The sequence below is a fragment of the Thamnophis elegans genome, chromosome 6, assembly GCF_009769535.1.
Source record: "Thamnophis elegans isolate rThaEle1 chromosome 6, rThaEle1.pri, whole genome shotgun sequence".
NCBI lineage: Eukaryota > Metazoa > Chordata > Lepidosauria > Squamata > Colubridae > Thamnophis > Thamnophis elegans.
The window spans coordinates 47,259,163-47,276,664 of NC_045546.1; positions in this window are offsets into that span (position 1 = coordinate 47,259,163).

A 17,502-nucleotide genomic window follows, 5' to 3' on the forward strand; every position below is an offset into this window, starting at 1 on the left:
CAGATGCAGGTCTGTCATTAAATCTCTGCATAAAAGATATGTATTAGCATACACTGATAAATATACAAATATGAGATGCTATGGTACACAAGAAGATGGAATGGTTTATTACTGCAAAATTGTCTGTAATGATGGCTGATGACATCATTGGTTATTCATTAAGTATGCATAGTTTCTATACCGGTAGCTTATGATGTTATATATTTCATTTAACAGTCAAAATATTTTACAGTTATTTAGATTTATAGACTGCCTTAAAAAAAATAGATCAACAACAAAAAGAACATCATTGAAATATCACAGGAAAAAAAAACAAGCTTTTCAGATTTTTATTTTATACATTATTTTGCAACTTGGTTGTGTAAAGACAGGGTTGTATGAAAATTTGAATTTTAATTTGCACTAGCCCTGCAACTTTCAAATAATATGCAGTGCGCATGTTAAATATTTGTCTTTAATGTGCAACTTTCACCTTAAGCACTCTGTCAAAGTTATGCAATGCTGCTGTTATCAGATACAAGGAATACCCTAAATTTGATTTTAATATGCTGCGCAAAGTACCATTTGGCCAATAATTATGCCAAAGACAAAACAAACCATTTTTCACCAGTATATTTTTGTTATAAAATATAGGTACTTTTAAAATATATATTTTCTTATTACTTTTCCTATCTTCTGCTTATTCCAAGCAATAGCTTTACAGTTTATTAGTTCAGTGAAGCAAGCAGAGTAATGGTCACTTATATAGCTAAGTCTAGTAAGAAGAAGGTTTGATGAATTCACATTTATCTTCTTTCAGACCAAGCTCTTAATCTTGGAAAAATTTCTGCATAAGATTTACTTTACCACTTTGAAGAACCCTACTAAAATTAATCTTATTTCATAGGGCAATGAACAATTTCAGTATAACTAATAAAAATTGAATAGCATCCTCTTCGATTATTTATTCCAAGTTGCATAAAAGGTATTACTATTTTGATCAAATACGTTTTTGATGGTTGCCTGATGCTATTAATGTTAAAAACAATTTTCTAGTCAATAGCTGAAAACGTATTAATCATTTTTGTAATGAAATGGGAATTAAATTAATTAGATAAACCATCTAATAAATACAATAGAGTTTTAGATCTGATGGGATGGGCAGATGTAATTGGCAAAATGTGATTTTCCCAATAACCCAGTGCCAAGTCATGTAGGGCTTTAAAAATCAAAACCAACTTGAATTGGTTTAATCCTCTAACCCTGATCCTCAGCTAGGAATCATCAGTGTAGGAGGAACTTCAGATTGTACATGGGGTCTTTTTGAGGCAGTATAACCCCATCCAGCAACAGAAATCATATAGCCAAGAACCAGAGGGCCCTAAAATGCAGAGCCACTGAGACTTGCCAAGGTTCATTTGAAGCCTGCTTTTCAGTGCCATCTTCATCCCATATTCTTATCTGAATCCAGACTGAAAAAGGATCTAGATAATGTGCTTCATCCAAGATCCTGTACAACTACCTTCTCAATTACTTTCTCTAAAAAGAGAAGATTAGATGCTGGACAAACATCCTGAAATTCCCCTATTCCGAAGGATTTTTGGACGGGTCATGGACCCTAGCTGTCCCGGAGACGACAGTGAAAGGTGAGGGGAGACCCAGTGACCTCAGAGACGTTCGCAAAGTCTCTGGGGGGGCTTGGTATTAACCCCTCCTGCCAATTCCTTTTTGGATTAGCTGTATGCTAACTGAAACTGCAGGTTGCCCCTAAGAATGGTAGAAGTGATGTCATCTGGTAAGCTGATTTTATTATTCAAAGAGAGACGGTCCGCACTAAAAATTTAAGCTAATCGAAACCAAAGAATAGAAGAACTTAGCGGCGAATTGATCTTTTTTTTAAAATGGATTTATGGCTGGTGGTTACTTTATTTCTTAAACACTTCAAGGAATTCTTCGACATTCCCCCCCTTGACTCTTTCTAAGTGGGTTGTAAAGCTAACCTTCTACTAATTAGCCCTTCACGATCTGACACTTTTATTGCTTGGCTGTGTTTAAGATCAGATAAGAACGCACAGCTTCCAGCGTGTTTTTACTTGCAATTCTAACTACGACACAACATGGCGTCGAAATATATTTCTAAGGGCTCACTCCAGATTCTTCTTTCTGCATTTCGAAAGCTGTTTGATTCATTTCAAAAATTTGAAAAAAAAAATTGGATTACTTGACTTTAAAATATGAAGGAAAAGGTGAGAACGTTGAATGTTTGAATGTTCCTGAAATACAAGTGGAAAATGTGAGAAATGACGTCTGGTCTATCTCAGAGGAAGAAAGGAATGCCATGCTGGAAAGTGGGGGAGCTATAAAGAAGATTCATTTTAAGAGACAGAGCGCAGGAGAAATGAAAACTCCACCCTTGAGAATTAAAGTCAATTTGAAAAGTTTTACAAGCCTGGGACAACATTATTATCTCATCAGTGACATTCTGAGCAAAAAGGTGCGAAGATATCCCTGTTTGGACTTGCTTATAAAAACATTTGGTAAATTTATTCAACGAATGGCAATAGAATTGAGAAGATTTTGCTATTGGAGAGACATAGGCTGACAGATGGAAGAATACAACTTAAAATTAACTAAATCTGATTCCTCTTATTTGTAATAGATATAGCTGAATAATAATTGATATTGATAGTAATGTATATAATGTGGAGTTGATATGATAAATAATAATTGGATATGAGAAAGGAAGGTTGGAAATACTTTTGGGCTACACATAAATAATAACCTTTATATTACAATATTGTGATAATCACAATAATTATCACTACTAAAAATAAAACAAAATATATACAGTTAAATATTAATTAATATGGGGAAAATGTTATGATATATGATACAACTACAAAGAAGGGAGAATGATAATAAATTATATTGCATGGAGGATGGAATTCTTGGTATTAAATATTATGGATATTCAGTTAAAATAGGATATGAGGATTTGATGTCAATAGAGGATTTTACAAACAAGTAAATGAAATGTCAGCATGTAGTTATGAATTAACTTTTTGGCATAGTTAAGGTTGAAAGACGTTTAAATAATTGTAGTTAACTAGAAGTGGAGGTATAATGATGTCAATATGGTAAACATTTGAGTTAAGATATTTGAATTAATATGAATTAATGGAAGAGATGCACCAAAACGTATTGTAACCAGCTGATATACTGATATATTATATAATATAATATAAACCTGTGTTTTTTTCTTTTTTTCTTTTTTGTTTTTTTTCCTCCCTGCCTTGTCTTTTGTTCTTTTTGTCTCCTTTGTTTTTGTTTTTTGTTTTGATTTTTTCTTTTCCCACTGGTGTGGGCATGTATTGTTTAAGATTTTTATTATTATCAATATTTTCAAATAATAATTACAGTCAAATGAAAATGGATATATGACAATGGATATATGTATGAATATCTGAGTTAAAATACTTGAGTTAATATGCGTTATGTTTGTTGACTGTGGAGGAGATGTACCAAAGTTTATTTGTGACTGACTGATACATTTTCTATAACATGTAAAGAAAGATATTGTACTTGTTTTAAATTGAAATAATAATAATAATTAAAAAAAAGATTTTTTTTTAAAAAAAGAGAAGATTAGATGCTGGACAAACATTGTGCAGTTCATTGGGTTCAGACAATGGCCTCTTGAGGAGGGAGCAAGCCAAGTCCTCCTTAAGAAGTAAAGAACAACCCCCTTATTCAAGGAAGAATTTCGTCTTCCTTTTATCTCTACCAACTTCTCTGGAAGGTTGCTTTCCAGCAACAATTCCAACTAATAACTAAAGCCCAACTTAATTATCAGGGACTCACATTTGGTTAGCTACAGTGCAGCACCCTTGCAGTAATTCTTAGATGATTATCACCATATCTCCTGGAGCCTAGCTGGTGCCACATCCAAAACTTAGTTGGACATATCTCTGAAAGGATCACATACACACCTTCCAGGCCCAACAAGTCTTGGTAATACACACAAGGTCAGCCTCCTCATCACCCATTAAATCACAGAGGCTTATTAAATCACAGAGCCTCCTCATCACCCATTAAATCACAGAGGTCCTTTCAGTTTAGCAGCAGCAACCAAAAGCAAGAGATCCAGATGTTCTGCTTACTGGGTACAGGAGCTGAATCGAGGAACTGGAACATGAAATTGGTATGAGACATCAGTCCCACATTCCACTTTCCATCTCTCACTATATCTATCAATCACCAATGTAATATATTAATATTAGATGTCCTGTACATCTCCATATATTGTTAAAAGTATGATAGATAAAGTGATTTCTGAGACTTTGTATCTTCTCTCTAACATATGCAGCATAACTGGACTTATTTTAATGAAAAGTGGTATTAATGATTTTATTTATTTGTTCTGTTTCTTCCAGTCTACTTGCAGTGGAATATTTTTTTTTTATTTAAACCAGTTAGGATTCTGACAGCATATTTTTATTTTTAAACTATTGGAAGCCACACAAGTAATAAATCACTGCATGAAAAATGCATGATTGCATTAGAGAAAAAGTGAGCAGGTGCAGGAATAGGCAAAATATTATGTCAATTAATGCAAAATAGCTATTGAAATTGAGAAAAAATATGCAGAACTCGGAAATGTGGTAAAGAGACAAGCATAGATTCAATTGAGTTAGTCAGAGTTTTAATTAGCATTAAGATGTTCTATGGTCAATTCTAGACAACTATATATTCTCTCTAGCAAGATTCTATGCAGAAAAGTTGTGACTCATTCATCACTGATTTTATGAACAAATCATTTTCAATAAATCAATTAAACAATTAGTAATTGTAAGGACTCCGCAGGGCTTATGAGGTGTTATAGCTTCTTCCACTTTTTTCAAAAGTTACAAGCTACTATATCCATCAAGAATCTCCTTTGAAAAATGTCTACCAAATTTGCATACCCTCTGTTCCAAATCAATTCTCTATCCATTTTACTAATTTTTGTGGTGCTGCATTCTACTTGATAACTATCGTAATATGATTTTACTGCTTATGTTTTAGATGGATGTATCCTCAATAAATGTTAAAGCTCAATCACTTTCTTATTTTGTTAAAAGCTACAGTATGTTGCAAAGAAATGTATATACTATAAAAATACTTTTCATAGTCATCCCATCCATTTTCTTCCTGTCCTCACGTTTTATCCCAAAGCATTGTTTGGCAGCAGATAGTATATTTTCCCCTCCCCACTCACTCTGGCCTCTTTTGAGGCTCTTTCTAGCTACAATATTTCATTCTGTCCAAAATTAACCCAGTGCCAGACTTAAAAATCAGATTCTATTTAAATTCTAGACAGATGGAAGGACAATGTGTAATCTGAAACAGAGAAAACAAACAATCTTGAAACTATTATCTTTTTATATGACAACTTAAATGACATTAAAAATAACCAGAAAATAATTGATGGTAGAAAATATACAAAAAAATGCAGGGTGGCATTTTTCTTCCCTTAAACTAAATAGTGTTTTGATAACATTAATCTACCTTTTGTGGTGATATGTTTAGACATAGAATACGGGGGACATATAAAATGTATGAGATTCTTCAAAGAACATGAGATGAAATCACATTTCTTTTTTAAAAAATACCACAAAGGACATACTACAGATCCAAAAGGACATACCACAGCTCCTCAAATATTCCAGCCATCATTCCTGAAGCCATGTGATTGAAATTATGACATCACAATGAACCCTGGTCACTTGATGGCCATTTCATTCTCCCATACTGCCTTTCCACAAGGAAAATCAATAGAGAAACCAGCAGGGAAGATTACATGTCATTCTGATAAGTCCCCTGGACTCCTCCTGGCCTCACTCACTCTCCATGGCAGTTCCATATTCCTTATCTGGAACTCCCACACTTAACAGCCCAGGTGTCTTGGACTTAGACAACAAAAGGGATTGCTGGGATCGTCATCTCAAAGGGATGTAATTACATGTCACAATTTATAACCATATAACCTTCCAAATCGTTTTTTTTAATTGATTTATCCATAATACTTACAAGAAAAGCTTCCAGTTTTATTATTATTTGTAACTTAAATATTTTCTCCATCATCATAATGATTATCCACAATGTTTTTACAATACTTGCAAGATCATCACATATGGTAAAATGTACCTGGATTTGATTATATTTCCAACACTTGTTCGAAGTCCCTCTATACATTTTTGTTTTCAAATACCAACCATGCATCATTTTATAAAATGTAGTTCTTTCAAACTATAATTCAAAGTAAATTTTAATCCATTTTTCTGTACATTCTCTCATTTATTCAGCATAATATTATATCCTATTTTTGCTCATTTTATATAACAAGATAACATCATTAGCCACTGAAACATAAAATACCAGAAGCAAACAATAAAGCTCAAAGAGCACCAAAGAGTCCAAAGATTAGAGTACTTTCATTCTTCCATTTGCACAGTAGACAATAAAAAAAACAGCAAGCAACAGCAAAGTTTGAGCTGAAGAACATTACTTTCAACTGAAATGGGAAAAGACTGATCAGTTGTTGACAATGAAGTCAGTTCCTATGCTTTGGAAATGGTTGATTGTCCCTATTATTGCAAAGCAACTACAGACGTGCCTTAACTAATATAACCCTGTGGAGCACCAAAAAACAGCAAAAGGGATTCAGGCCTAGATGTGACTTGTTTCCTAACCTTCACTATTGGAACATAATTTGACTGAAATCATATGATATTTATTCAGTGATAAATATGTATCACTGAATCCAGTTATACTTCAGCTGGCAGTGATATTTTTCAGTGGTAGCTGAAGATAAAGTTTCAATCATAAACATTTTTATAAAATGTGACTTCAATAGAAGAATATAGATTCCCATGTTGAATTTCTAGGGTTTTTTTTTAATTTTTGTTAGTACATTTTTTTTTTATCTGAAAATTTTCTTAGCTGTTGTTTTATGTTTTTATTTGAATAATATCTAATCCTTAACTTTTAAACTAAAATATACAGTAGCTTTTCCCCTTGGTCATACCCCGGTGGGATCTCATTAAAGTTTTTTCTTTAATTAATGATCATTAGTTTTGCACTCCAAGATGAACCTGATAGTACTGCAAAATTGCATAATACTGCATTTCATAAAATTCCTTGGTGAGATTGATTCAATTAGAAACAGATTATTATTGTTTCTCATTCCTTTTTTATCTTACAAAACAAAACGATAGCACACAAGCAATGACAAAGAGAGAGAAATAAAGGTAATAGATTCAAAAGACGTGGAGGTACATATTGTATCAATAATTTCATTCTCAATATGAAATAATATTTTCAGGAAAATGCTTTATTTAAAAAAGAACAAATTAACCCAGGGCTTCAGTAATTTATTAATACACAGATTTAGTCTTGAGAAATGTTTGTAAATTGTAATATTGAGATCTGAGTCCTATATACTGTATATGGGAACGTATGTGTGCCTCTGGATTCATATTAAACCCAAATAATTTTTTTCTCCCATTGAATCTTGTCCAATTCTTGGACACCCAATGGACAAGTCCCTGTAATTTTCTTGGCAATGTTTTTCAAAAAGGGTTTTCTATTGTTTCCTTCCTTGGGCTGAGAAAAAATGACTAGCCCAAGGTCACCAGCTGAGCTCACATCCAAGGTAGGATTGGCGCTCAGGCTATCCCAGTTTCTAGCTTGATGCCTTTGCTACTACATCAAACTGGCTCTCAAATAATTAATAATTTGCAGCAATTTTTTTCAAAAACCTTGCATGCCAAAACACATTCTGGTTTTCTTTTTAAGCGTAGGGGAAAATACACTTGCAGGTATAAAGCAATTCACCCCAAATCAGGGTTGTCTTCAGAGAAAGTTAATGGATACCAAATTGTACGATTGGCCTATTAAAGCCCAACCACTTTTTAATATATGTAGTTTGGAAGTTTGGAAGTTTATTAGCATTTGTATGCCGCCCACTCCCAGGGGACTCTGGGCGGCTTATAGACAACAAGGGAATATAAAAAATTAAAAATAGAAATACAATTATTTAAAATTATACAACATACATACCACTTAAAATGGAGCTGGATGCTGATCAACAGCCCCTGGCCTGCCGGAACAGCTAGGTCTTAGTAGCTTTACGGAAGGCTGGAAGAGTAGTGAGAGTCCGGATCTCTACGGGGAGATCATTCTATAGGGCCATGGCAGCAACAGAGAAGGCCCTCCCCCAGGGGGTCGCCAGCCGACATTGAACTGCCGATGGCACCCGGAGGAGGCCCAATCTGTGTGATCTTATCGGTCTTTGGGAGGTAAATGGCAGGAGGCGGTCTCTCAGGTAACCAGGTCCTAAACCATGTAGGGCTTTAAAAGTAACGACTAGCACCTTGAAGTGTGTCCAGAGACCAATGGGGAGCCAGTGCAGCTCACGAAGGATAGGTGTAACATGGGTGTATTTAGGTACACCCATTATCGCTCGCGCGGCTGCATTCTGGACCAACTGCAGTCTTTGAGCACTCTTCAGGGGCAGCCTCATGTAGAGCGTGTTACAATAATCCAGTCTTGAGGTGATGAGGGCGTGAGTGACCATCCGAAGGGCCTCCCGGTCCAGATAGGGTCGCAACTGGTGCACCAGGTGAACCTGAGCAAAAGCCCCCCTGGTCACAGCCGACAAATGATGTTCTAACATCAGCTGTGGATCCAGGAGGACTCCCAAATTGCGAACCCTCTCTGATGGGCGTATAATTTCACCCCCCAGGCTAAGAGATGGAATAACTGGACCATCTTTGTGAGGGAGCATCAATAGCCACTCAGTCTTGTTGGGATTGAGTGCAAGCTTGTTCGCTCCCATCCAGACCCTGACAGCCTCCAGGCACTGGCACATCACTTCTACTGCTTTGCTGAGTTGGCACGGGGCAGAGATACGGTTGAGTATCGTCCGCATATTGGTGGTATTTAATCCCGTGCCGGCATATGATCTCACCCAGCGGCTTCATGTAGATGTTAAATAGGAGGGGGGACAGGACCGAGCCCTGCGGCACCCCAAAATTGAGGGGCCTAGGGGTCGATCTCTGCCCTCCAAACAACACCGACTGCGACCTGTCCGAGATGTAGGAGGAGAACCACCATAGGACGGTGCCTCCCACTCCCACCTCTCGCAACCGTCACAGAAGGATACCATGGTCGATGGTATCGAAGGCCGCTGAGAGGTCAAGAAGCACTAGGAAAGAGGAGTGACCCCTATCCCTGGCTCGCCAGAGATCATTGATCAGCGCGACCAAAGCAGTTTCCGTGCCGTAACCAGGCCTGAAACCCAACTGAAAGGGATCCAGATAATCAGTTTCATCCAAGGTCCGTCGGAGTTGAAAGGCCACCACCTTCTCAACAACCTTCCCTATGAAAGCGAGGTTGGAGACTGGACGATAGTTGTTCAAAATGGCTGGATCCATAATGTAGTACATTATGCAGGCACATAAAAGGTTACAGTTTTGTTTGCTCATCATTTGATGTTATGGATGTTTTGGCACCCATGGATGATGCCTCTGCCCGAAACTTTCACTGGTTCAGTTTATTTGTATCCTTTATTTTGCTTGTTCCTCAACATGTTTTTATTGTGATGTTTTGCATATAGGATATGCACGTGTGCATGCTTCTCAGTAAAAGTTGACTCCTGATGATTGCCTGGGTGAATCTTTGCATTTTTGTTGCCATTGGGTTTTTTTTTTCCAAAAATGATTTGCCATTTCCTTCTTTTGAGGGCTGAGAGAGAGAAAGAGTGACTGGCCAGAATACAACCAGCTGGCTTTATGAATAATGTAGAGCTAGAATTCAACTCACTGTCATAGATATTTTAAAAATAGATGGAATTTTTTTATCAATGATAAAAAAATTGACAGCATTTGAATGATATTTTTTTCATTTCGTTTTGTTTTTTTGCTTTTAGTCTGTCATAGAATCCCATCAGATACTCTAAAATATATGGTACCTCAGCAACTCCTGTAGTCCTTACAAGGTTGTATTCAGAAAGATCAATAAAAACGTTTGAACTCAGCCTCTTCCTAAACACTTTTCCATATTTATTAGCACACTTAGTTTTGATCTGGCATTTAGGTTTCTCACTTAGCTTTCGTCAGAGTATAAAAGTCATTAAAGAGATACCTGCCTTATACAATGTTAATCGATTTGGCCGTTATGCGCGTGACAGGCCCATCCACCCGCCTTCCATCTGTAATTAGCATTCTTTCCTCCCTTATTGAACACAGCTTATGCTGCTCATTCCTAGGAAACAACACTGAAGTGTCTGATGTCGCCTTAAAAGTTTTCTCTCTGACTTCCTCACACATCCCTTCTCTCTTTTTGTGTCTTGCAGGAACATCCAACATATTAATCAGCTTCATTTGTTGTTTTGATCTTTCTTGGTGCCTCAATGCTTGATAAGCAGGTAGTAGGTTGATGTGCCTATTGATGGAATTGTTATCAGAAAACCAGGCTTCTTTCAGTAAGCGTCCCCCTTTTGTTATTTCATTGGCAACCACTTTTGCCTCTTGAAAATTGAATATGTGATTGTGTACTTTCACATGTGTCTAGATCTGAGAGCAGAGTTCTTTGAGCTGGACAGCCAGTTCATGTTCATGCATTCTAGTATGTAGCTACTTGGCTGTTTCCCCTACATAGTTACTTGCACAGTTGCTGCAATTAATACCGTAAACCACTGAAGATGCCTCCTGCTTGGATAATTCTTCTTTTGGGCGCATCACTCTCATTCTCAGTATTTGATCAGGTTTATCAACCACCTTGATCCCATGCATTGAAAGAATGCATGCAGCAGTTTCAGATATCCCCCGTATATATGGGAGCACCCTCCACATGGATGTTTCACTTTTACTCTCAATGGGTCATCATGCTCTGGGTGTAATACAATGTCTGATAAAGTCTGTGGAATAACCATTGAGCATGCAGATCTGATAGAGATCTGCATGCTCCTTTGCTTTAGCCGTCTGTGTGTTGCAGTGGGTGTATATCTTAATGAACAATGCTTGGATGCAGCTGACTTTATGTGCGGTGGGGTGATTACTCTTGTGTAAAATGCGGTCTGTTCTTATGATTTTTCAGTATACACCTGTTTCAAGGCTTCCATTAGAATTGTGGCTGATTAGTACATCGAGGAAGGCCAGTGTGTTGTTGACCTTCTCCATCATAAATTGAATATCTAGGTATATGGAATTGAGGATTCAGGAGGCATCCTTAGTGGTTTACCATATTAACTGCAGCAACTGTGCAAGTAACTATGTAGGGGAAACAGCCAAGCGGCTACAGACTAGAATGCATGAACATGAACTGGCTGTCTGGAGCAAAGAACACCACTCTCAGATCTGGACACATATGAAAGAACACAATCACATATTCAATTTTCAAGAGGCAAAAGTGGTTGCCCGTGATATAACAAAAGGGGAACACTTACTGAAAGAAGCCTGGTTTTCTGATAACAACTTCATTAATAGGCACATCAACCTACTATCTGCTTACCAAGCATTGAGGCACCAAGAAAGATCAAAACAACAAATGAAGCTGATTAATATGTTGGATGTTCCTGCGAGACAGAAAAGGAGAGAAGAGGTGTGGGAGGAAGTCAGAGAGAATACTTTTAAGGCAACATCAGACACTTCAGTGTTGTTTCCTGGGAATGAGCAGCATAAGTTGTGTTCGATAAGAGAGGATGCTAATTACAGTTGGGAGACGGGTGGATGGGCCTGTCATGCGCATAACGGCCAAATTGATTAACATTGTATAAGGCAGGTATCTCTTTAATGACTTTTACACTGATGATGTTAGCAGTTGCTAACGAAAGCTAAGTGAGAAATATATTTTTAAAGTTCCTGAGAGCACAATGTCTGTTTCTTTCATAATTACACCTGGACTCACATTTTAAGACAATTCACAATATATATGTATGTATTTTCACAGCTGCAATATTCTGTAGCATGCCTTTGTATTTGCAAAGTTTGAAACATGAGAGCAAGTCACTGTCATTCTGTTACTAAAAACTGAAATCTTTTCTCCCTTTTTTTGTATGCAAGGGTGAAAAAAATCCAGAAATTCACTAATATTTGGTATTTAATCTATCAGACATTTCTTCTTTCTCCAAAATGGCTGACCAATATTGAGTCAGAGCTAAATATGATTTACTTTACAAATATATTGCTAATTTATGTTTTGTAAGTCTAATTTATAAGTCCTCAGAAACAGCTTACAACAGTTAAAGCTACTTTCAAAACTAATATGGTACCAGCATCAGTTAAGATATTAAAGTCCTTCCAAGAATAACAGAGTGCTTAGCATCTACTTTAAGGCTGAAAGATACGGATTCAACCAGGGGAAGAAATTCCTGGTGTCAGCACTGGTTCTAAGTAAAGCTAATTATTTTTATTTTATTGACAAACCAAGAACAGAGCCTTTGAGGTTAATCTTAGAGCCTGTCAAAATTCATGGAAGTATCGTTAAGTCTACAGATTTATCCTAATGCCAAACCCATTAGTGGTTTAAAGATTATTAGCAGTATTTTAAATTGCTCCTTTTAAAAAAAATAGTCACTAAAGCTCTTGATGAAATTGGTGTCATTAGATTGCTGTCATTTCTAGTGCCTGAATTGTTCAATGACAAATTTTTGAATGAGACTTCCCTAAATATAGAATTAGACATACTTTTTCCTGATGTTTTTCAGCTTTTCTATAGTCTTCAAATTTCTTGTTCTATATATCACTCATTAATCTAATCTTGTTATGCAAAGAATATCAATAACTGATATCAATTCAATCTGCTTTTCCTAAAAAAAACAAAGAGGTTCAAAAACTTTGAAAATTGGCGGCATAAAATGTTTATATCAAAATAGCTTCAAAATGTTGAGTTGTAACTCCTGTCAATCATAATAATATAGACAATAGTGAACATTTATTATCTAATAACAACTGGATAAAGTCAACTAGAACAGTGGAGCTCACATTACATGCTCATTCTACTAACCTAACTTCAAGCCATGTCTGTTAATAAACAATGTTCAATAATAGTTTATATGTCAGCATATATTACCTTCATAACTTACATAACTAATGTCAACTGACACACTATTCATTTTGTATGTATGAAGAACAGCTTACCCAAAAATAATCTTAAATAACAGATCATAAACAAAAATTGTAATAAACAATATAGCATTAAGTCATTCTTTAATTAAGAGGGAAAACATTGAAGAAGTAATAATAAAACCCAGAAATCCAACTTCTTGATTCTATCCAAATTTAGTTGAATTAGACTTCCTTCCTTCCTTCCTTCCTTCCTTCCTTCCTTCCTTCCTTCCTTCCTTCCTTCCTTCCTTCCTTTACCTTTGAGTGAAGGAATCAATCTTGATTCTTTGTAACTGCTTGGTTAAGGCCCTTCAGTTTTCTTGGCAAGATTTCCAAAGTGGTTTCCCATTTTTTTCCTTCCTAGGGCTAAGAGAGAGTGACTGGCCTATGGTCACCCAACTGGCTTTGTGCCTAACAAGCAACTAGAACTCAGGTTTTTTTTAATTTCCAGCCCAACACTTTAACCAGTACACAAAACTGGTTTTCTATATTACACTTTTTTCTATATTATACTCTCTATATAGTCTTTTTAAATGCCCACAAACAAGATTAAAATAATCATTAAAAATAATTGAAGAAATCTCCCCCCCCCCGCTGTAATTTCTCTGTAATTCAAGCATCCAAGAATTGCTTTTATTGTAAAAGGGTGATTATATATCAGAGATGAATGTCCCTTTCCCTTGTTTGGGAAGCCCCTCAGATGTCATTTATGATCCACTCAATCTCAACTATTACAATGTTCCCTATACAGGGGTGTCCTGGAAAACTTAATCAGAAGCTTCTCCTGATCCCATATGGACACTGAGGGATGATATGGCTTTCTGAGCTGCATTAGTTGCCTCTATATATTCAAAATGTAGTTCAAAGTGCTGATTATAACCAATATAAAGGCCTATGTATTATAGGACTTGGTTATCTCAGGACTGGCTGATTTTGGATCCCTTTAACTGAACAGTTCTATTGACTGGGACCCAGAAGTGAGCTTTCCCAACTGTAGCACCTAACTCCTGAAATTTGATTCCCACTATGTGGCTCTAACTCTATTGACCTAAACCATAAAGTCGTGGCTCTTTTCCCAGGCCATGGTTTGGATTTGTTATATTTCTTCTCCCCCCGCCTCTCTCTCATGGATTATAGTTTTCAAAAATGACATTTTCTTAATTATATACTAACAGCAATGTGCTGTCAATGCTATCAGTATACTGGCATTTTGTTTCTAGATTCCTATTTATTGCATTTTATAGCTGACAGTTATCTCACTACTATAATGAAAAACTTAATGTTGGGGTTGTATTGAGTTATATATTATATAATATGATATTATTATCAGCATATACATTCACTGTCATCTTGTTAATCTCAAGTGAGAATACTAAAGTATTCCAACATACTATCTTTTTAAAATAATATTCACCTTCATACTCTCCTGAAAATGAAGTCCATTGATACATAATACTCAGTTAAACTTTACAAAATACCCTTTTCTTCTATTTTAAAAAAGTGCATATTTGCTTATGCCTGATATGTAAAAATGTTATAGCCAGACCCTGATGGTTTCATATAATAATAAACTGGATACTGCCACTATAACTACAGCATTATAATTTGGTGCTTTATATTAGGTGAATTTTTGCTGTTTGTGATATTTGAGAGGAAATATGCAGGATGTAATCTTCCAATGGGTTATTTGGTCAGGCAGAGAACTTGAAACCTTCAGCACTGTCAGATCAAATCAGGTGGTTTGAAATAGCAATAGCATTTAGACTTATATACCACTTCACAGTGCTTTATAGCCCTCTCTAAGCAGTTTACAGAGTTAGCATATTGCCCTCAACAATCTGGTTCCTCATTTTATCAACCTCAGAAGGATGGAAGGTTGAGTTAACCTTGAGCCTGGTGAGATTTGAACTGTCAAATTGCAGGCAGCTGGCAGTCAGCAGAAGTAGCCTGCACTACTGCACTTTAACCACTGTGCCACTGTGACTCATTTTATCTATCATAGCATTTCAGATTCTGTGCATGAAGTAAAACTAAGCAACAGAATCCTCATTTAACTCAGTTTAACAACTTTGTGCCTGGTGAGAATTGAACTGCCAAATTGCAGGCAGCCAGCAGGCAGCAGAAGTAGCTGCACTACTGCATTCTAACCACTGCACCACCATGGCTCTTCATCTCCCAAATCATCTTGGGAAGATTGGAAAGTGATTTGGATATTTAATAGCTTTCAGTTTTGCAGAATTTAAATATTAGAGGAACCTTTTTTTAAACATACAAAACAGGTAGAGAGGCAGTGGTATGAAGGACACCTTGATAATCATATGCAAATCTCATCATTTCCAGAGTTTCTGAAAGCATCACTTTTGTTTTTTTTAAATGCATGTTCACTTGGTGGGAAGAGACCTTAATTAATTGCATGAATGTATCTGAAATAATATGTTTCCTCCTACATCTGGGGTGTCGAACTCGGATAGTCACGGCGGTGTCATATGATGTATCGGGACTTTCTCCCCTTTGCTAAACTGGATGCGGGCGGGGCCAGTATGTGATGCATCCGGCCCACGAGTTTGACACCCTGTCCTACACCATTCTTATTATACACGTTCCTACATGTTACATTTTTGTTAAAAAAGAGAAAGAAATGGGGCAGAATGAGGTTTTATGTGTCATTCATAACAGTACCTAGCAACCTAGGTACTAATCACTAAACAATTAGTGATGATTAAATGAAGACATTTTTCCCTTGCTCAGCATAACTTCTCACGAGGCTGTCCTGTGGACAATTTGGAGGTTGCTATGGTATTATTTTCTCATCTCTTCTACCTCTCCTCAAAAGACCTGCATAAAGAATATTTTAAAAATTCTTTATGCAGGTCAATCCATATTGCTATTAGTATATAATTTGAAACTAGGGCAGGTTAATTTACTTTGAAGAGCATTCCATTCCTGTTGTTCTTGTTTCCCCCATTACAAAAACAAACAAACAAACAAACAAACAAACAGGAAAAGGCATCTGGAAACTTCTGTAAAATGTATTCTTGGAATAGTGATTTGAACCTTGTTCCCTCTGAGCTTCAAATGTCCAGTTCAGTTACAATTGAGCTAATTTTGAAACTTGAATCCTTAATTCAAATCATATTTAGGTTAATACATACACATGTATTAAAAATCATTGGAATTCTTACTCATAGTCAAAAACTGAGCATGGATCTTATGCTATAATGATCAGAAATTTTTGGAGATTGAAATTTTTTTCTTTTGATATGAGCTACATATGAAAATCATGAAGACAGCTCTTAATTACAGACTTAGTCTAAGAAATCTGTAAGGGCTGAAATATGGAACATTATAAGAGCCATGATTTACAAGAAAATCTAGTCCAGCATTAATAAATTTACAATCACTAAACATTCTGAAAAGTTGGTCTAAAATGTTGAAGAAACTTCCTCATTTGAGTTATACTGTAAGTTGGTATGTGGTAAAAGAATAGAATTGCTTACCTTCTCCAACATATTTTTTTCATTCCAAGTTCTTGGTGTTTATCATGAAATCAAGTTCTGATTCAATGCCACTAACCTTGGTTTATCACTGTGATGATTTTGTTTTAAACATCCATGTTCTTATTCTCATAACTTACCATTTGGATTGCATTTTTATTGCAATCTGGTTTAATTACTTATGGTCACGATTTCTTCTCTGACTGGCGAAAGTATGATATATTTCTAAAATAGATACTTACAATAAGGAATAATTTTATAAAGATAACTGTAATAGCTATCCTATTTTTGACATAATTTAGTTATAGAAAACTGAAATGCCATGAATTCATGTATTATTATTTTAAAGAAAGATTAGAATGTTACTCAGCTCAACTTAATCAGCATTTCTTCCATTTGCACAACTAAATAATAGACCAATTTAGAGCTTTTGAAGAACTAGACAGCTCGTTGAAAGGACTTCTGCACATGGAGTCATGCATCTACTCTGATCTGGCATTTTAAACGAGAGAAATGTTTCAGTGTACTGAAACAATGTTTTAATTGGCTGAAGCTTTAACAGAAAGTTTTTTTCAAGGCTCTAATTCCTTATATAATATGTGGATAACCCAGAAAGCAATTGTGGTCATATATAAATAAACTTCATTGACTCTGTACACTCCTCACATATCATTATTCATTGTGTAGGCCTTCCATTTTAGTTTACCTGATCATGATTGCCAAGTCTCTCTATGAAATTTTACATTTCTAACAGTGATTGAGATAAAGAAAAAGAGAAGGAGAACTCAAAAATACCAGGATTATACAATGAGCAAAACCTGGAGATTCTTATTACACAAGTTCATCTAAGGACTTTCATTTTTGATGCATAAAAAAAGAGT